This window comes from Chiloscyllium punctatum, chromosome 4 (assembly GCF_047496795.1).
Source record: "Chiloscyllium punctatum isolate Juve2018m chromosome 4, sChiPun1.3, whole genome shotgun sequence".
Classification (NCBI taxonomy): domain Eukaryota; kingdom Metazoa; phylum Chordata; class Chondrichthyes; order Orectolobiformes; family Hemiscylliidae; genus Chiloscyllium; species Chiloscyllium punctatum.
The window spans coordinates 22,384,099-22,407,537 of record NC_092742.1 but is presented as its reverse complement, the minus strand read 5'-3'; positions in this window follow the sequence as shown (position 1 = coordinate 22,407,537).

The window sequence follows — 23,439 nt, the reverse complement described above, 5'->3', positions numbered from 1 at the left end:
TGTTTTAAGCAAATACTGTAATCTGCACATTGAGATTCCAGTCTAGATTACCTTAAGTGTGGATGTTTGCACTTACAGCATCCCTGAGGCTGCTTGCTCCTTATCTCTAAGTAAGAATCACACAACACCAGGTTATATGCCAACGTGTTTATTTGGAAGCACTAGCTTTCAGAGTGCTGTTCCTTTGTAACTCTAAGTAAGGCACTTCAACTCTACATACTGTAGAGTTATAGAGTCATAGAGTCCTACAACACAGAGACAGGCCTTTTGGCCCAAAATGGTCCATGCCAATTAAATTATCTATTAACACTAATCCCATTTCCTTGCACTTGGCTCATATCTTTCGAAACCTTTCCTATCCATGTATTTGTCCAAATGCCTTTTAAATGTTGTTAATGTACCTGCCTCAACCACTTCCACTGGCAGCTCATTTCACCCTCTGTGTAGAAATGCTGCCCCTCAGGTTCCCTTTTATTCTTTCCCCTCTAACCTTAAATGGATGCCCTCTATTCCTTGATTCCCCAACCTTGGGGAAAAGACTGAGTGCATTCACCCTATCCATGCCTCTTATGATCTTATACACTTCTATATACACCTCAGTCTCCTATGCTCTAAAGAAAAAAAGTCCCTAATTTGTCCAATTCTTCCTATAACTCAGACTATTGAATCCTGGCAACATCCTTATAAATTTCTTCTGCACTTTTTCCAGTTTAATAACATCCTTCCTATAGCAAGGTGACCAAACCTGAATGCAATATTCTAAGTGCGGCCTTGCCAACATCCCATACAACTGAAACATAACTTTCCAACTTCTATACTCAGTGCCCTGACTGATGAAGGCCAGTATGTCAAAAGCCTTCTTCACTGTCCTGTCTACCTGTGACTCCACTTTCAGAGAACCATGCACCTGAACTCCAAGGTCGCTCTGCCCTACCACCCTCCATAAGGCCCTACCATTCACTACGAAATTCCTGCCTTGATTTGACTTTCCAAAATGCAAGACCTCACAGTTATCTATATTAAATTTCATTTGCCATTTCTCAGCCACTTACCCAGCTGATACCCTGCTGTAATTTCTGATAGCCTTCCTCAATGGATACGATACCTCCTATTTTAGTTTCAGCTGCAAACTTAATAATTATGCCTTGTGCATTCTCATCCAACTCATTAATATAGATCACAAACAGCATTGGACCCAGCACTGACCCCTGAGGCACTCCACTAGTCACAGGCCTCCAGACTGACAAGCATCCTTCCACTATTACCCTCTGCTTCCTACTATCAAGCCAATTGTGTATCCAATTTGCCAGCTCCCCCTGGAGTCCATGCTATGTAACTTTCCAGAGCAGTCTACCATGTCGAACCTTATCAAAGTCCTTAATGAAATCCATTATAGACTTCATTACCTTTATTCCTGATGAAGGGCTTTTGCCCGAAACGTTGATTTCGCTGCTCGTTGGATGCTGCCTGAACTGCTGTGCTCTTCCAGCACCACTAATCCAGTATTTGATTTTCAGCATCTGCAGTCATTGTTTTTACCTTCTTCATTACCACCTTGTCTCATCAACCTTCCTGGTCACTTCATCAAAGAAGTCTAACAAATTCGTGAGGCGTGATGCTATGCTGACTATTCCTAATCAAACTCTGTCTTTCCAGATGCATGTATATTTTGTCTCAGAAACTTCTCAAGTAACTTACCTACTGCAGATATTAGGCTTACTGGTCTATAGTCCCTAGGATTTTCTTTGCAGCCCTTCTTGAATAAGGGCACAACATTTCTACCCTCCAGTCTTCTGGGACCTTATCTGTGGCTCATGACGATGCAAAGCATCAGCCAGGGCCCCATAGTTTCTTGTCTAGCCTCTTGCAGCGTTCTTGGATACATCTGGTCAGGACTAGGAGATTTATCCACCTTCATACATTCTAATACATCCAACACCTCCTCTACTGTGATATGGACTGTCCAGAGGATATGGCCACTAATTTCCCCAAGTTCCCAAGTCTTCATGTCTTTCTCCATGGTAAACACAGAGGAGAAATATTCATTGAGGACCTTGCCCATCTCCTGCAGTTCTACACATACATATTCACTCTGGTCCTTGAGGGGTCCTATTCTCTTTCTAGTTATTCCTTTTCCTTTAACATACTTAAAGAATCTCTGGATTCACCCTAATCTTCTCAGCCAAGACTATCTTGTGCCCCCTTTTCGCCCTCCTGATTTCTTTCTTCAGTAAACTCCTGTATTCCCTATATACCTCCAGGGATTCCCTTGATCCCAGCTGCTTGTACCTGAGGCATACCTCCTTTTTTCTGGTCAAAGCCTCAATATCTCTTGTCATCCAGGGTTCTGTATTCCTGTCAACCTTGCCTTTCAACCTGTAACACTCCTTTATTTGCATCTTTTCGTAGTACATTATCAAAAATTCTCTCTCATATAATGTCTAAGACCTCTCCCTTCAAATACCCATTGTAGACTGGTGTCTTTGCTTTTATGATGTCATAGTCATGTAAACAGTTGCATCAGCATGTACATGAATCTCATTTCACCATTCTATCAGTCTTACAGGTGGTCCAAATTGATCCAAAGGAAACCCACGCGTCACAGGCTGCATAGCTCACCAGAATTATTCAGAAAATAAACTGAATGAGCACTGAATAATGAATAAGTTGTGAGTCTAAAATATAGGGTACAACCACAATTTTAGAACAAAAAACAAATTTCTTCCCAATTCTTACTTTCATCATTGGCATGTGCAGTCACTTCAGTGCACTTTACTATGTGCATACTTCTCCCTAAACCTTGTAATAAATGTAATGATCCATATGTGTTTTGATGGATTTCAGCCAGATTTTTAAAATATCAAGACAAAGGCAGGACAGGCCTATTTATTTTAGTTAATTATTTTCAATTCAGATTTAAATACACTTACTTACACCTTATATTTTCAGTATAATGATTGCTGTGATTAAACAGGCAAAAGCCAGAAAATATGTAGCTGTTTTTAATTTAACTTTCATTGGTTGCAGTAAAAGTATTGCTGGAGCAGCACAAAGGTCCTGTAAATTTACGTACATGTAAACAGCAACGTAAGTCATTAATTATATATTTTCATGCAACTTTCAATGTAAAACAAAAATAAAATCACAGATAGAACATTTCAACTGCAGGTCTCTGGAAATTTTGGTCATAGCCATATCTCCTAGATTTGTACAAATTGACAATATTTGGAATTCTAGTTTTGTTACATTTCACTTGACTATCAATGAATGAATGCACATACCTTTGGATTCTTTCCTACATCGAGCAAGTTATGGCTTATGAAAAGGCCATGCGTTGTCAATAGTAGCACATGTCGATTAGTCAGTACAATATTCTTCAGAGCAATATTATCACAAGCTAAAGATAAAATATAACATATTACACAACTAATGGAAAAAATATATTTCCCTGAATTATTTTGTTGCCAAGAAAAGCTGATGAAATGAGCTAAGTTTAAGGGAAAGCATGACAGTGCACAAATAAGTGGAAGTTTATATGAATATTAGTATGAACACTCAACACAGTTTTACCTGAGTTTACCTCTGGCACTAACTGCTAATTATAACACATAATAGAGAATGCATTTCTTCATTATTTCTAGCATACTCACAATGTAGTAATTTAACTTCAAGAAAGGAAACTCAGGACAATATAATTACCATTGAATGTGCATGTTTAAATTATTTTCCCTGAACTTCAATGAGCATTTCATCCCTTCGTGCAATTTCTCATAAGATCATTTGTAGTTAGTCATGCTATACATCCAGAATTCCTATTTGTACTCTATTGTATCACAAATACATGAGGTACAGCAACTCCTGTTCTCAATGTAAGTGAAGAATTTCAGATCTTAATGGTTACAGGTTCATGCAAAGTTGTTCATCACTTTTGGTTTTGGTGACTGTTTAATTTCATTTAATTGAATGACTCACCCCACTGAAAACATTTAAGATTTCAGATCATAAAACCTCATCACCTGCAATAGTCTTCTAATTCTCCTACACTATTCCGCCCCTTTTGCCAATTATCTTAAATTCAGAAAAAGTATGTACACTCTGAAATCAACTCCTCTGCTAGTGGAAACAGTGTCTCCTTATTTGTCTATCAAAATCCATATCCTAATCATAAGCACTTCTATTATTTCTCCCCTGACCTTCTGTGCTCTTCGGGAGAAGGATCTCAGGTACTTTAGTTTCTCCTCAGAACTGAAGCAACTCATGCTTGCTGTCATTCCAGTAAATATACCCCCAACTAGAGAGGTTTGATATTCTCTCTAATATCTGATGTCCAGAACTGAAAACAAATCTCCAGCCAAACTAGTGTTTTAAAAGTGATACGCCCAAACTTTAGAGACACAGAATTCAATTGCCCAAATTTGCTGACAGAGACAACAGTTTAAAGCATTTCCATGGAGATCAAGGTGAATTAGAGACAAAATTCACCTTGCCACCTCAGCATCCACATGATGTGGGAATAGAAATCTATGTCTAGTGCTAGTCCCCCTTCACAATGTTGACGGTGTGATCTGCAAACAGTAAACTGAACTTTACAATGTTTTTATTGTTTCAAACGCCCTGACCACACTCAACGGCAATTAGGCAGCTCTTGACTTGCTGTTAATGCTTTACCCCCTAAAGGAATGAATTCCCACTTCCAGAAGCAGCTAACCAATTGTAGGGTTTGCACCTCTTCAACCTCGCACTGTCACCAGGAACAGTACCTACTGCTACTCCTGCACCCAGGCTGGAGAAGCCACATAAATGCCACCCTCAGTACAAGCTTGGAGCTGCTGGGGCTATTCAACCAAAACCTGCTGAGGTCCAGTTAGCTGTAGTGCCACTGGAAGGATCACTGCTATTGAAGGCCCTATCCCAAGCCACAGGATATGGGACTAGGACAGAGGAGGAGTGACACTCACACACCCAGAACACTCTTGTCAGAACAATTTATAGGTGCCCAGCCCCTCCATCTCCCCACTGCTAAATCCTAACATGTGCAATGGTCAAGCTGAGGAGGGTGAGTGGTATTTGGGAAGGATACTCCCTGCAGGACTAGACCATAAGGCCCAAAGGCACCGGGTGATGCTAAGAAAAGCCACCCACCCTCATGGCCAAACCCAACACAACTCACACTTAGCCAAAGGTGTAAAGGAGTAATACATTGAATGCATAGATTGCAACAGTTCCAAAAAAATGTCACACACATTTTTAAGGTTACCTGAAGACAGTAAATACAGCCCTTGCCTGCAATGATCACAATCCATAAATGAATTTTGCAAAATAACATATGACCCTTATTGGTGCACAGTTTCATCTTAGACTTTTTTCTGATCTCTTATGAATTGGCTTTCATCCTTTCTGTCACAACAGTAGAAGCAAAACATTTAACAATCTAGATCCTATATTTTGGAACACCTTCCCTAAATCCCTCTGCTCTCAGCTTCTCAACTTTTATCTCCCCTGTTAAAAGCCCTTTCAAAATATCTGTTACCTTGATTATTCCTACTTACATTTTTCTTCTTATTTGACGATTTGAGACATTTTCTGTCCTCAACTAATGCTTGTTGTTGTAGATCATTTATTATTTTTTCTTGTAGAATTTCTCTAAATGTTTTATTTACTATAGATTTCAAACTCTGACTCACATACCACATAATTGCCACATTTTCTGCTCCAGATAAGCCCTGAAGAAACCCAAGAAACGTACGCCTTAAGTTTACTAAACTAACATGGAAGTTTCTACGTAAAAAAGCACTCTTTAAGTTAACACAAATTACCTCCATTGAGTAAAGCACAGAGTTTAGGTTTGACATCATACCACTTGTCATTCTCTGCCTTAAATGCACTCTTGGTTACCAACAAATAAACACCTGGATAGAAACACAAATCAAGAAATACTGAAAATGAATCTAGAATGTTCTCTTTCTTAACAAAGTACAATCTGTTAAAGTTCAATATTTTCATTTCTGGAAACATATGTAAAGTGAATAAAAATAGAAAAAGTGGGAAAATGGCACTTAAAATGGACATTTCCTGTATAAATCATTTCAAAGTAATTCACTCTGAAAGGCATTTTTTTGGGAATACCTGTACTTAGACACATAGTGAAACTCTATATATTACCTTTGTAAAATAATGCTACCGAATTGAAATTTTTCACTAATACTGTCTACTTTTGTAGAACTTGAGCATAGTATGTAACAGCTTCATAAGCCTTGTCTATTTACATTCAGATGCATCCAATATCCACTTTCATTAGTGCAACATGTATGACTTACATTGCATTGATTCAAAAAAACTGCAACCTATGTACCTGCATTAGGCAATTCATGACTGGTGAACACAGGTGCAATAATAGCCATGTCAGAAGCACAAAGCCGCCTTACAATTATCAGAGTATGTGCAAGTTGTAGGATTGGAAATATTTCAGCTACTTCAACTTGTACACCAAGCTCCCACTGCAAGAGAGGTTCTGTAAGAACACAATGGTAAAAAGACATCACACTAAAACAATTGTAAATAACTGCTCCTTGTTTTTGAGTATTTTGTTTGGGTGAAAACTCAGATATCATTTTATGAGGCACTAATACTGGTAGAACCTCACCAGCCATGAGTTGGAAACAAAAGGGTAACTATACAGCTCTAATTCTCTGTTTCCAACTGATTTTCAGGTAATGCACGCCAGATCATTTTGTTAAATAAAATTGGACATCTGATGTGGGTGTTGTTCATTAGGCCAGCATTCATTGCATATTTCTAGTTGGTTTCAGGAAAGTGGTGCTTCCATATGGTTTATGAACACCCACAGTGCTGTCATGAAAGTTGTCCAAGGATGATAACCGAGCAAAATAATTCCCTGTCAGGACGGTAAGGCTTGAAAGAAAGCTTGCAGATAGTGGTATTCCATTGTATTTGCTATTCCTGTCAAACCAGATGATAAAATGCCATAGGTTTGGAATACACTGTGGATTGGAAGGTACTGTTGAAGGAAACTTGGTGTGTTTATGGAAAATTAAAAATTTGACATCCTCAGAAAATCAAGCTGTAAAACCAGTGTCTCTAGAATAAAAGGTAGTCAGTATTTGCTCATGACTGTTGACCAGGATAACTGTTTGGAGTTCTGTCCAAAGGATGGGTGACCACTGACTGCTTTAAACACAAGAGAAAGAAATCAGCATTCTCTGGGACACTGGGTGATCACAAACCTTGCTAGTGGGAATTGTCAAACTGTAAGCAAACTAAATCACACTGCCAACAAAAAAAAGGTTCAAGGGAAAGAGCAGAGAGGTACACTAGTTAGAGTTTAGTTAAAGAGTGAACTTGTTACAGAGCTAGTAACAGTGGGGATAGAGAATCAAACCAATGACTCTTGATATTCAATGGCATTACCATTAATAAAGTCCCACGTATCAGTGTTACCAATGACCAGAAACTGAATTGGTTCTGCCAGTAAATACTGTGGCTACAGGGGCAAGTCAGAGGCTAGAAATCCTGCAGTAAGTAACTTAGCTTCTGACTACCCAAAGCCTGACCATTGGCCTCCTTCTGTACTGTAAAACTCTATGATTCTAAGTCATAGAGATGTACAGCATGGAAACAGACCCTTCACTCCAACTCATCCATGCCGACCAGATATCCCAATCCAAACTAGTCCCACTTGCCAGCATGTGTCCCATATCCTTCCACATCCTTCCTATTCATATACCCATCCAGATGCCTTTGAAATGTTGCAATTGTACTAGCCTCCACCATTTCGTCTGGCAGCTCATCTCATATATGTACCACCTTCTGTGTGAAAAGGTTGTCCCTTAGGTCTCTTTTATATCTTTCCCCTATTACGCTAAACCTATGTCCTCTAGTTCTGGATTCCCTGACCCCTGGGAAAAGACTTTGTCTATTTATCCTATCCACCCCCTTCATGATTTTGTAAGCCTCTATAAGGTCACCCCTCAGCCTCCAGCTATCCAGGGATAACAGCCCTTGCCTATTCAACCTCTCCCTATAGCTCAAATCCTTCAACTCTGGAAACATCCTTGTAAAGCTTTTCTGAACCCTTTCAAGTTTCACAACATCTTTCCAATAGGAAGAAGACCAGAAGTGCATGCAATGTTCCAACAGTGACCTAACCAATGTCCTGTACAGCTGCAACATGACCTCCCAACTCTTATACTCAATACTCTGACCAATAAAGGAAACCATTCCAAACTCCTTCTTCACTATCCTATCTACCTGCGACTCCACTTTCAAGGAGCTATGAACCTGCACTCCAAGGTCTCTTTGTTCAGCAACACTCCCAAGGACCTTTCCATTAAGTGTATAAGTCCTGCTAGGATTTGCTTTCCCAAAATGCAGCACCTCGCATTTACCTAAATTAAATTCCATCTGCCACTTCTCAGCCCAAGTCATGGATGATGGAATACTCCTCACTGGCCAGGATGAGTGCAGATGTTTGACATCATCCAGAACAAAGCAGCCTGCTTGATTTGCACCAGAGCTAAAACCCATACTCCCTCCACCATCAATCCTCAGCAATAGCAGTGTATAATGTTCTGAAGAATTTCACCAAAGCTCCTTAGACAGTACCTTCAGACCCATGATGACTCTCCTCGAGGAAGACGAGAGCGGCAGATACATGGGAAGACTACCACCTGCAAGTTCCCTCCAAGTTACTCGCCATCCATACTTGGAAATGTATCACCATTCCTTCAGTGTCACAAGATCAAAATCATGGAATTCCTTTTTTAATGATAATCTGAGTGTATCTGCAGCAAATTAACTAAAATGGTTCAAGAAAGCAGCTCACATCCACCAACTAAGGGCAATTAGGCTTGAGGAATATATCATGGCCCAGGCAGCAACACCCACATTTCATGAGTGAATGAAAAAGATTTATTTTTAAGAAAACTGATGATAACAGAGGAGACAGTAACATAGTCACCCTGTTACTTGACTAGTAATCCAGAATCCCATGCTAATGGCCTATTGATCAAGGGGTCGAATGCCATCACAGTTGATGGTGAAACATGAATCCAATAAAAATATGGAATGAAAATCGAGCCTAAGGGTCATCATATTACCTAGGGAGAAATATTAGTTAACATGGGAATCAGAAAGAGGACTTCATTCATTTAGTGGGAATAACTGTGTAGACATTTGCAAACTAAATTTCAAGCAGATTCAGTTTTCAACTTACCCCTCACAACATCCAGTAAGGTTCCTTCTGTTGAGAACAAACGTGTTCCATAGTGCAGTTTGAATCTCACGTACCATTCATCTGCAGGAAATATATCTGTTGTATAAAATAATAAGTGTCAATTTTCATGGGTCAAACAATTCAAAAAGAAATTTGACAATTAATACACACTTGAACTTGAAATATTATTTCAACTGATGACATTTATAACATTGAACCTTTTATTGTTTATTTAGGATGCAATTGTGTCTGCATTTGCACCTCAAATACAAGTGAATAGATTTGCTGCTGGCTTTCATTGGTATTGATCAAAGGGAACTTTGTAGCAGGGAGTCTGAAATGCATGCACTAGGAAACGTGGTCCATTGTTGGGTGAAGAACTTCTTTTTAACTGAAATGAGGGTCTCACTTCATCCAGTTGTACAGAGTGGATGTAGAATCATAGAGCCATACAGCGTAGAAACAAAGCCTTTCAGTCCACTATGTCAACGCTGATCAACAAACAGGAAACCACACTAATCCCATTTATCTGCACTTTTCCCATTGGCTATTATTCCCTGTAATTTTAAGTACTCATCTAGATGATTCTTAAATGTTGCGAGAGTACTGCCTCCACCACCATCTCAGGCAGCAAATTTCATGATTTGGAGCAAACTTCATATATCTATCACCCTCTGGGTGAAAAGATTTTTCTCAGGTCTCCTCTAAACCACTTGCTCCTCACCTTAAATTTATGCCCTCTGGTCTTTGACATGTTTTCTAGGGGAAAGAGATTTTCACAATATACTCAAACTATGCCTCTTATAATTCTGTATACATCAATCGTCACCTCAATTTCCTCTACTCCAAGGAAAACAAATCCAGCCTATATTGTCTCTCGTCATAACTAAGACTTTTCATGTCAGGCAACGTCCTGGTGAATCTTCTCTTCATCCTCTCCACTGCAATCATATCTTTCCGCTAGTGGTGATGACCAGAACTGCAGACAGTATTCCATCTGTTGCCTAATCAATGTTTTAAAAAGGTGCAACAAGGTTTCCTTGCTCATATATTCTACTTCCTGGCTAATGTTGGTGAGCATCCTGTATGCCTACTTCACTCCCCTATCCAGCTATGCTGACACCTTCAGGGATTAGTGAGTTTTGAAAAGATTTGTAGTTCAGGTTGAGGTTCTAGATGTAAGCTTGCTCGCTGAGCTAGAAGGTTTGATTTCAAGCGTGTTGTCACCATTCTAGGTAACATCATCAGTGAGCCTCTGGTGAAGCGCTGGTGTTATGTCCCGCTTTCTATTTATGTGTTTAGATTTGAGTTGATGATGCCATTTCTGGTCCCTTTTCTCAGAGAATCACAGATGGGTTCCAAATCAATGTGCTTGTTGATAGAGTTCCAGTTGGAACTCTCATGCGTGTCTCTATTTGGATGCGTTGTCCCAGTAAAAGTGGTGTCCTTCCTTGTCTGTACGTAAGGATACTAGTGATAGTAGGCCATGTCTTTTTGTGGCTAGTTGAATGTTCATGTATCCTAGTGGCTAGTTTTCTGCCTGTTTGTCTAATGTAGTGTTTGTTACAGTTATTGTAAGGTATTTTGTAAATGACATTTGTTTTGCTTGTTATCTGTATAGGGTCTTTTAAGTTCATTAGCTACTGTTTAAGTATGTTGGTTTGTTTGAGGACTATCATGATGCCAAGAGGTCCGAGTAGTCTGACAGTCATTTTGGAGATGGCTTTAATGTAGGGTGAAGTGGCTAGGGTTTCTGGGCATGTTTTGTCTGCTTGTTTGGGTTTGTTGCCGAAAAATCAGCAGACTGTGTTTATTGGTTACCCATTCTTCTTAAAAACACAATAGAGGTGATTTTCTTCTACTCTTCATAGTTCCTCAGTGCTGCAGTGTGGTGACTTATTGAAATAATGTCCTAATGCAGCTTCATTTGTGGGTGTTGGGATGATTGCTTCTGTAGTTAAGTAGTTATTCTGTATGTGTTGATTTCTATAGATACTGGTTTGAAGATCCCCATTGACTGTTCGCCCTACTGTGACATCTAGGAATGGCAGTTTGTTGTTGTTTTCCTCCTCTTTAGTGAATTTTATGCCAGTAAGGATATTATTGATGGTCTTGAAGGTTTCCTCTAATTTGTTTCATTTAGCAATGACAAAGGTGTCATCCATGTAGCGGACCCAAAGTTTGGGTTGGATGGTTGGGAGAGCTGTTTGTTCGAGTTTCTGCATTACTGCTTCTGCCAAGAACCCTGATGTCAGTGTTCCCATGGGTGTTTCATTGATTTGCTTATAGGTCTTGCTATTGAATGTGAAGTGGGTGGTGAGGCATAGGTCCACTAGCTTGACGATGTTGTCATTGTTGATGAAGTTGTTTCTGTCTTTAGTTCTTTTTTTTAATGTATATATTTATTGAAAAAAATGTTACTTTTTTTTACAAAAAACACAAACCAAAAGAAAAAAAGAAAACAAAGTTATAAAAGTACAAACGCACAGAAAAGTAGTAATATTATGTTATATTACAATAAAGTTAACAATAAACTGCCTACTATTCTCCAGATTGTAGCCGACTCTTATTAACTTAACTTAAACCAAACTAACACAAACTCAAATTAAATAAGACAACATTAAATTAAATTACAATTCACCAAAACTAAATTACACCACATTGTACTATATTACATTACTCCACTTGCTGCACTTCCATAAAGGCTCCCGTCCACGGGGGCAACAGTGATTATACCCCCTCCTCCCACCTCGGGGTCCCCAGACTGCCATATACGGTCCTCATAGCTATACGAAGGTCCTTATCAATACCATCGACAAATCTATGTCTATATAATTTAAAAAGGGCCATGACGTCTTATAAAAGTTTTCTGTTCTATGCTGTTAATACTTGTTAAGTAATCCTGAGGGATGTGTTTCATCACAAAAATGCGCCATCTACAAGAGCTGGTGACTTTTCTGATATCCAATTCATTAGGATGTTTTCCTCGTACAGTGCATCAGAAAGTTGAATAATCTCCTCCCATGTTCATTCAAAGAGGAAAGATTCGGTAGTTCTCAGAGGAGGAACACTGGATTCCCCCCTAACTTCCATTTCCAAGATCACTTCCAGTTCATTCACTATGGCCCCCAATATCCGCGGATTTTGTGACAGGACTAGAAACAACACGTAAGGGTTTCAACACTGTTTTTACATTTGGGACATTTCTGAGAAGATCCTTTTTAAACTTTGCTAGTCTCTCTAGTGCCATATGGGCCCTATGGAGAAAATTCAATTGCATCGCTTGAGCTCTATTACATATTGAAATCTTCTTTACATTCCCCCATATATCCTCCCATGTTTCTGACCAGATTTCTTCCCCTAACTCCTGACTTCAAATCTCATGAAGTCTCTCCATATCCCCCCAGGCATTCCCTCTTTGCAGATGATATATGGTACTAACTGACTGTGTTCTACATCTGACTTGTTGGACTGGGTCAAAAACGTGTATTTTTTTCTGTATATAATCCCTAACTTGGAAATATCAGAAAAGGTTCCTATTAGGGATTCTGTACTTCTGACTTAATTGGCTAAAAGACTTCAAGACCTCTCCCTCAAACAGATCTCCCAGTCAGGAGATTCCGTTACCCTCCCATGCTCTAAAGCCAGAATCCATTGACCCCCAGCTTAAATCCTGGAGCTCCCCGCAACGGGATAAACGGCGAAGGCTTGAGCAAATTGCCCTCACCCTGCTGCATTATCTTCCATGCTTTTACTGTATTTATAATAAGCGGACTTGCACAGTATTCAATTACCGATCTCACCTTATCCATGAAATTCAAGTTTATGAGGGGACACTTTGCCTGAGAGGCCTCCACATCTAACCATATTGATTTCAGGTCACTGTCCACCCATTCACCTACATATGACAGCAGAGTGTTTATTTGATATTTCTTCAGATCCGGGAGATCCATCCCAGCCATATCCTGCGGAAGCTGCAACTTAGTAAATTTAACTAAAGGGTGCCTACGGCACCAAATAAACAATCCAAGCCATCCAGCAAACCTCCGCAGCACCTCTTTAGGTAATAATAATGGGAGCATCGTCATAGCATATAGCGACTGAGGGAGAAGAGTCTTCTTAATCAAGGCTATACGGCCAAGCCATAATATGGACAGTCCCTCCCATCGCTAGAAGTCCTGCTTTATCCTCTCAAACAGCTGTACAAAGTTAGTTCCATACAGCTGCTGGAAGCAAGGAGTAATAGAAGTTCCAAGATAGAGAAAACCTTTCTGTGACCATCTAAAGAGAAATTCCATTCCGCCCTCCAACTTCGGTACCTCCACCAACCCAACCACGGGCATCACTTCAGATTTTGTGAAATGTATCCTATATCCCGAAAAGCCACGAAATAATTTAATATTTTTGTATTAACTGGGGTATGGAATTTTCCGGGTTAGCTAGAAACAGAAGGATATCATCTGCATAGAGTGACTTTGTGTTCCCCAGTTCCAACTTTAAGTGCCCTTATTTCAGCGTTTTCTCGAATAGTCTCCGCCAGTGGTTCATGAACAAAAGTGAACAGTAGCGGTGACAAGGGACATTCCTGTTGGTTACATCTCTCCAGATCAAAATTACTCAACTTAACCCCATTTGTAATAACTGCTACCTACGGTCTTTATCACTCCCATCCACCTAGCTAAGGCCCCTCCTAGACGTAAACGATCTAAAATAGCGAAGAGATACGACCATTCCACACGATCAAAAGCCTTCTCCACATCTAGGAAAAACACCAAACTCGGAATCGCCCTCTGTTGACATATTGCACCATATTCAATATCCGCCTGATATTATTAGAGGAGCTGCGACCCTTGGCAAAACTTGTCTGGTTCTCTTTTATAATAACAGGTAGCACCTTCTCCAGTCTCAAAGCCAAAACCTTTGATAAAATTTTAAAATCCACATTCAGCAACAAGATGGATACGCAATCTTCGGTATCTTTCCCTTTTTTAGAATGAGGGAGATATTAACCTCTCTAAGAGAGGGTGGAAGACAGTCCTGGCTATATGAATGATTATACATCACCAGCAACAGTTCAACCAACATGTGTACAAACTCCTTGTAAAATTCACTTGGGAATCCATCTGGACCGGGTGCATTACCACTCTGGAGCTGCCTTACCACCTCCTGCACCGCTAGAGGTGCATTTAAAAGGGAGGCCTGATCTGCATTTATACCAGGGAGGTCCAAGTTTTCAAAAAAGGATTCCATTACCGCACTTCCTTCCCCATGTCCCTCTGACCGGTATAACTCTGTATAGAACTCCCGAAATCCGCTTTGATCTTCCTCAGTTCATGAGTAACATTGCCAGCCCTCTCTCGGACAAACACAATGGACTGAGGGGCACTTTTCTTCCTAGCTAAGTAAGCCAGGTATCTACCTAATTTATCCCCATATTCAAACAGCCTTTGCTTTGCAAAGGAGACCCCTCTCTTCGCCACTTGTGTGAGCACTGAGTCAAGAGCAGCCTGAGGGCTGTGACCCGCTGCAATTTAACCATGGAGGTTTGGTGTAATATGCTGATTCAGCTGCCTTCAACCGGGCCTCAAGCATCCGCTGCTGCTCCCCGTTTCGTCTCCTTCTCGTTGCTGAGTATAAAATAATCACACCCCTTAAGAATGCTTTGGTGGTCTCGCAGAGCATTGACAGATTACTGTACCCCAATTGATATCCCAAAAAACCCTGAACTCCATTGTGATATATTGTAAAAAGTTGTCATTCTTCAACAGAAATAGATCCATGCGCCATTGCTGCAGGCCTACTCCACTACTTTTGGTCTTAACACCTAAATATATTACTGCATGGTCTGAAGTAGTAATATTCCAAATTCTGCTCAGTTCAAGCAAACTGACGGAACAAAGAACACATTGACTCTTGTGTGGCACTTGTGTGGGTTGGGGTAGAAGGTAAAGTCCCCCCTGTTCAGGTGGAGGCACCTCCACACATCCACTAGCCCCAGCTCCTCACACAATTCCACCAAGTGCCTAGACTGCTGAGGTGTACTCAACAGCCCTCTTGGCATCCTGTCTACCATAGGGTCTATGAGACAATTAAAGTCTCCTCCTATAATCACACAGCGCACCCCAAGCACATTACCTTACAGACTGCGTCAACTAAAAATTTGAGAGGGTGCGTCGGGAGACAGTAAACATTCAGAATGCCATACTCTTCTCCGCGTATCAGCACCTTAAGAATGACAAACCATCCATATTTATCTTTGATTTGCTCTGTCACCTGAAACAAAAGGTTTCTTCATGCCAGTATGCCCACACCTCTGCTTCAGGTGTTGAAGGAGGAAAAGAATACCCTAATATAACCCCCCTGCTGTAACTTCAGGTGTTCCCTATCAGTCAAATGTGTCTCTTGCAGCATCGCAATGTCAACCCTTTCCTTCTTGAGACTTGACAGTACCTTTTTCCTTTTAATGGGGTAGTGACTCCCCCTTATATTCTAGGTGTACTACCTGAACAGACCGCTAGCCATGACCACACACTACAGCCCAGAGCCCCCCCAAGAAGCAGAATCCCAATCAATGTGTGACAAGTGGAGAAAAAAAACGATCAAATTATTTACACTCTTATCTGTTAACCATGAACAGCCACGCCTTCCCTCCTCATCTCAGCCCCACACACCTTTACATCCAAGGAGTAACGAGCGCACACCCCGCAAAGCAGAAGAACAGAATAGCTAATAACCTCCAAACACATACAATAAAAAACACATTAGATTGTACACCAAAACTATCAAGCCAATAAAACCTGAGACCCCAAAAGGGAAAAAACACAAAGAGAAAGAAGATACGAGAAAAAAGTCATATTATGCCATCATCCACATACCCCTTCTCTTCTGCCAGAGTCTATCATTTTGGCGAATCCAAAATTTTTTTACTTTTTCCACCGAGTCACAGTTGTAGTGAGTTCCTTTGTAGTTGAAACATAGCATTGCCTGAGCAGTACCTCAGGGAGTACTGAATGTTTAAATCTCTTAGAGTTTTCTTTACCTCATCAAAGGCCTTCCTTTTCTTAATTACAACCCCGGACAAGACATGAGAAAAACCATTATTTTCAAGCCTTTATTAGCCAAAGCCTGTGGATCCTTTCCCAGTCGTCTGGCTGTTTCAATTATTAAATGCTTTTCCTTGTACTGCTGGAGTTGCACTAGGACAGGGCGGGGGTGCTGAGATGGCCCGGGCCTGCACAATGCGATACAGTAGATCTGCGACATGCCTACCTGGCCTGACTCAATATCCAGACCCAGCAGCTCTGGAAACCATCCCTTGAGGGTAAGCTCAAAATTTGTAAATTTTTTCTCCAACCTTGATTTTCGAGGTCGTCTACCTGTTCCTGCAGGGTGCGAACATGGCCTTCCAGGGTTCAGACCCACTCCTCGGAGCTCTCTGTCACAGCCTCCAAGGCCGTGGTCCTTTGTTCCACAGCTCCAATGTGCTGATCCAAGGTCCAGATCTCCTGTTCATACTTTGCCAGCATGGCAGTGATCCGTTCCAGCGCTCCCTCAATCTTTCACGAAGTTTTGTAAACTCGTGAGTAGATGCTGCTGTTCCTTTGGACCAAAGAGTGCCACCATAGGAGTCGAGGTAACGGCTCGACATAGTAGGCGAGTGGCCTGCTTTCTGCACTCCCCTCGGCCCTTTTCCCTTGGGTGTGTTCATATCAACCCTAGATCTTCTAAATTCAAATTCAAAAGGGTTCTAGGTATTCTATCAGTTGTAAGCTACCAACTTTCCCTGGGGTGACCTTTTTGGGGAGGGCAGGGAGGAATGGCATCATCAGCCCAAAGAAACCTAAACACATAAATAGAAAGTGGGACATATCACCAGCGCTTCACTGGAGGGTCACTGAAGAAGTATGGTGGTTAGGGTCCAAATCGATGTGTTTGTTGATAGAGTTGCAGTTCCTTGGGTTGGTGATGTCATTTCCTGTGGTGACATCATTTTCTATGATGATGCCATTACCTGTTCCTTTTCTCAGGGGTTGGTAAATGGGATCCAAATCTAAGTGTTTGTTGATAGAGTTCCGGTTGGAATGCCATACTTCTAGGAATTCTTATGTGTTTCTCTGTTTGGCTTGTCCTAGGATGGATGTGTTGTCCCAGTCAAATTGGCGTCGTTCCTCATCTGCATGTAAGGACACTAGTGATAGTGGCTCATGTCTTTTTGTGGCTAGTTGATGTTCATGTATCCTGGAAAAAGGAAGGAAACACACTTAATACACAAGAATGGAAAGCACTAGAAGGTGATGGTGAAGGGTTATTTTCATAATTGGAAGCCTGTGACCAGTAGTGTACCACAGGATTTGATGCTGTGGTATCAAGTTACTTTAAAGACTTGGATATGAATGTAGAAGGTTTAATTAGTAAGTTTGTAGATGGCAGAAATATTGGTGGTATAGTTAGGAAGATGGTCTCAGGCTATGGTCCGACATTGATCTGCTGGTAAATTAGGCAGAAAATAGCAGATGAAATTTAATCCTGAGAAGTACAAGATGATGCATGTTAGGAGGTCTAATAAGGAAGGATATACATTATGAATGGTAGGTCCCTCGGGAGTACTGAGAAGCAAAGGAACCTTAGTGTACAAGTCCACAGATCTCTGAAGGTTCTGGATGTGAGGTTGCTCGCTAAGCTGGAAGGTTCAGTTTCAGACGTTGCATCACCATACTTCATTGCCTCTTTTTTGTAAGCCAATGTTGGATCTGGTTTATTAGCTTGCATTGAATTCCAAGGATTCTTACCTTTTGGACCAGTCTTCCATGTCAAAGACCATACTGAAGTCCATGTAAACTGCATCAATTACACTACCCTCATCTATATCACTACCTGGTCTGTAATTAGCTGGATTTTCCCTGCTGCCCATTTTGTGCAAAGGAACCACATTAGTTATTCTCCAGTCATCTGGTGCTTTGCCTATGGCCAGAAAAGTGCTAAATATATCTACTAGGGCCCTAGTAATTTCTGTCCTTGCCTCCTATCCCACCCCAGGATATATCTCATCAGGATTTATACACCTGCATGCATGCTAAAATCATCTAAAGCCTCTTCCTTATTAATCTTAATGTGTTTCGAATCTCACCATCCCAACTGATATCCCTGGCTACAATATCTTTTCCCCTCTGTGAATACAGATGAAAATTATGCATTTAAGACCACACCCATGTCCACCGGCTCCAGCACAGGATGCCCTTGTAGTGTCCTCCTATCCTTTAAGTAAGCAAGTTTTCAGAATGGAATAAAGAAAGGTGTCCATTTATAAGATCATACATTTGGACAGGGTTGTGGGGGGGGGCAATTGGGGGGTCGGGGGTGGGGTTGGCCAGGATTGGGAGCAGACGGGGGCACGAACAGTGGGTGGGGGCAGACGGGGCCTCATGGGGCCTTTTTGAAAAAGTCGCATTTGGAAACACAGAACCTATTATGCAAATAGAAAATGCTCACAAAGAGCAAGGTTATAATGACTAGATAATTCTTTTGTGGTGTTGTCAATGAATCAGGAAGATCTTTAATCAAGCAGTTATGCTGGATAATCCATGAGAAAAGCCAAAGGGGAATGAAAAAGCAGACAGGAAATTTTCCTTTCCAGATCTTTAAGATAATAGGATTGGAGGCACATGTTAAAATTGCAGGATCAGTGACATCACAAAGAAGCCCCAGAAAATACACAAGGCGCAATCTGACAGAGGACTTCATGCAGTAGGTTGACTCAACTTTCTTCTCTGCTTCGTATCTGGTGGGAAATCCACTTCCCAGAAAAAAAAATCATCAAATCTAAATCCATTTCTTTGCCCTTTGCTTTAATCCTTTTCAAATAATTAATTTAGCTGATTTTATTAGTCTCTGCCCCAAAACCAACTTATGGTAAAGCATGTCATGTATTAAAAACAATATGTAAAAACATTTATTCATTCCCTGCTATTCAACAAGTCACTTTATAAAGCATTAAAAAATGAACTGAAGAAAACTGCAATTGAAACATCTTGTCTAATTTTAGACATTGTACACTGAGGCTTGAGATAAAGTGGTTGAGCAATGGTATTTTATAGACAAAAGTGAGGACTGCAGATGCTGGAAATCAGAGTCTAGATTAGAGTGGCGCTGGAAAAGCACAGCAGATCAGGCAGCATACGAGCAGGAAAATTGATGTTTCAGGCAAAAGTCCTTCATCAGGAATTTTATGTTGGCTTCATTGGGTAATGTGAGCCAAGACAACTTCCTGATGGGGAATCTGATAGGATATATTGTTTTGACTGTGGGTTGATGCTCATGCGGGGATGTTCATTCAATGAAAACAAAACTCAAGAACTTTTCTTGGTCCTTCCGATTCACACGCTAGTGTAGTTTCCTCTCCTATCTTTATTGTTCTCCTCATGAGGCAGACTCTGTATCCCTGAATATAGTGCGTATTCCCTCAGGATTGTAATATTATGGACATCACTGCAAAATAGACACCCATTTCAGTATGTACCGCTGCAAGTCAATCTCAAGCGATCTAATAAGAAAAACCTTTACTTCAGGAAACCAATCGCTTGCTCTGCAATATTGCAGGTGGTTCCATGGCCTTCTTTGAAGACCCTCTGGGCTCAAATCATGGGAATGGCAGAAGGGGATCATTATCCTTGCATGGAAAGCCTAGCTTTCACTTCCAAGCAGGAGATCAGACAACAAGTGATATTTTGGCTTCAAATAATAGAAAAGCAATATGGTTGCTGTACCATGTTTGCTGTCAGGATAGCAGACATTCAAGTAGTTGAACTGCTTGGTGTGATCTTGCATCAAGCACACACTAAAACAGTGGTATCCCTTGCAATTATGATATCACTTCCTACTGATGTTGATAGGGGTGCAGTCACATGCATTTAAACCCACAATCCCAGTGCATAAAAATGTTTGTGTAACATCCTGGGGCACAACAAAATGAAATACGTTTTTTTGTAATGTGTCTCTCTAGCTGACCTGAATCTACTTTTTATGCTAAAATAATAAATCTACACAGCACCTTTCCAAAATAACAAATCTAAGAGTGACAGTCACTTCATAGCTACTGAGAGGATTGTCCTCATCCTGATTCAAGTTGTAAAACTTCTGTGACTACTTTCTTTATAGAACTTAGGTGAGGTGATAGTCTAGTGGTATTATCATTAACCTATTATTCTGAAAACTCAGCTAATGTTCTGGGAACTCAAGTCTAAATCCCACCATTACAGATGGTGAACTTTGAGTACAACACAAATTATCTGGAATTAACAATCTACTGATGACTGTGGAATACTTTCAGATTTTCAGAAAAGCCACCTGGCTCACTAAGTCCTTCAAAGAAGGATATCTGCCATCTCCTGGCCTACATGCGACTCCAGAGCCACAGCAATGTGGTTGACTCTCAATTGCCCTCTGCAATGGCCTGGCAATCCACTCAGTTGTATTGATCACTATGAAGTCTGAACAATGAAATGAAACTAGTACCACTGGCAGGAGAGACTCAGCAGAGATGGCAGCACAGTAGTTTACAGTCAGGAGAAGCTGCTCTGCAAGTCCTCAACATTGACTCCCATGAAGTCTTATGGCTTCAGGTTCAACATGAGCAAGGAAACCTCTTGCCTGATTATCATGCTGATAAGACTGTGAAGAAGTACTGACGGTGGCAAAAATTCAAAATGTATTCTGGGTGGGGGATTTCAATGTCCACCACCAAGAATGGCTTGGAGGCAGTGCTACTGAGCAAACTCGCTGGGTCCTAAAGGACATAGCTGCTAGATTGGATCTGTGGCAGATGGTGAGAGATCCAACAACAGGGAAAAACATACCTGACCTTATTCTTAACAATCTGGCTGGTGCAGATGCTTCTGTCCATGACAATATTTGTAAAAGTAACCACCGCATAGTCCTTGGGCGACAAATACTTGCCTGCACGGTGAGAATACCTTTCATCGGGTTGTGTAGCACTAGCACCATGTAAAATGGGACAGGTCAGACAGATCAAACAACTTAAGTCTGGGCATCCATGAGGCAGCAGACTTGTTCACCAACATCTGCAACATCATGGCCTGGCAGGTTCCCTACTCAGCCAATACCATCAAGCCAGGGGATCAACCCTGGTTCAATAGGCAGTGGTGGAGGGCATAAGAGAGGTCAACCTGGTGAAGCTAACAAATGGAACTACTTGTGCACCAAACAGCAATAAGCAGAAAATGATAGACACAATTAAGTGATCCCATAACCAAATGATCGGATCTAAGTCTGCAGTCCTGCCACATCCAGACATGAATGGTGGCAGCCAAATAAACAACTCACTGGAAGAAAAAGCTCCATAAATATCCCCATCCTTAATGACAGCAGAACCCAACACATCAGTGCAAAAGATAAAGTTGAAATATTCGCAGCTACCTTCAGCCAGAAGTGCCAAGTGGATGATAATCTTGGCCTAGCCCAGTGGTTCACAGAATCACAGATACCATCTTCAGCCAATTTGATTGTCTCCACATGGTATCAAGAAATGGTTGGAGGCACTGGATACTGGAAAGCTATACGTCCTTATCACATTTCAGCAATAGTACTTAAAACGTGCCACTTCCTTAACAAAGCTGTTCCAATACTGTTACAAAACGAGCATCTATCTGAAATTATGGAAAATTGCCCAGGTATGTCCTGTACACTAAGCAGGATAAATCCACCGGGCCAATTACTGCCCCATCAGTCTTCTCTTGATCATCAGTAAAGTGATGGAAGATGCCATCAATAGTGCTATCAAAAAGCACCTGTTCAGCAATAACCTAGTCTGTGACACCCAGTTTGGGTTACACCAGGGTCATTCAGCTCCTGACCACAATACAGCCTTAATTAAAAAATGGACGAAAGAGGACCTGAGCAAAACTGGAATCAATGGAATTCAGGGGGCAAACTATTGGCTGGTTGGAGTCATTTCTGGCATATAGGATGATGGTTGCAGTTTTTAGAGGTTAGTCACCTCAGCTCAGGAATCTTTGCTGGAATTCCTGAGGTAGTATCCTCGGCCCATGCATCTTCAGCTACTTCGTCAATGACCTTCCCTCCATCATAAAGTCAGAAGTTGGGATGTTTGCTGATGATTGCACAATGTTCAGCATGATTTGTGTCTCCTCAGATACTGATGCAATCCAGGTTCAAATGCAACAACACCTGGACAATATCCAGGCTTGGGCCAACAAAAGGCATGTAACAAATGCCAAGCAATGACCATCTCCAATAAGACACAATCTAACCACTGCCCCCTTGATATTCAATAGTGTTACCATTACTGAATCCCCCATGATCAACATCCTATGGGTTACCATTGATCAGAAACTCAACTGGACTCACCATATAAAAGCAGTGGCTACAACAGTAGATGACAAAGTTTGCAGGTGACACTAAAATATGCGGTATATTGGGTAGTGAGGAAGGTTATCAGAAATTGCAGCAGGACCTTGATCAGCTGGAGAAATGGGCCGAGAAATGGCAAATGGAGCTTAATATAGCTAGTGTGAGACTTTGCATTTTGGAAAGTCAAATCAAGGTAGGAATTTTATGGTGAATGGTAGCGCCTTCAGGTGTGTAATGGAACTGAGGGATCTTGGAGTTCAGGTGCACGGTTCTCTGAAAGTGGAGTCTCAAGCAGACAGGGCTTTTGGCATACTGGCCTTCATCGGTCAGGGTCTTGAGTATAGAAGTTGGAAAGTTATGTTGCAATTGTACAGCACATTGGTGGGACCACACTTGGAGTGTTGTATTCAGGTTTGGTCACCTTGCTATAGGAAGGATTAATATGAAAAGAGTTCAGAAGAAATTTACAAGGATTTCCCAGGACTCAAGTTATAGGGAGAGTTTGGACAAACTAAGACTTTTTTCTTTAGAGCATAAGAGACTGAGGCGGCATTTTATGAAAGTGCATAAGATCATGAGATGCATGGATAGGGTGAATGCACTCAGTCTTTTTCCCAGGGCTGTGGAATCAAGGACCAGAGGGCATTAGTTTAAGATTAGAGGGGAAACAATAAAAGGGAACCTGACGGGCAACTTTTTTACACAGATGGTACGCTTATTGAATGAGCTGCCAGTGGAAGTAGTTGAGGTGGATACATTAACAACACATAAAAGGCATTTGGACAAATACATGAATAAGAATGGTTTCAAAGTGCAGAGAA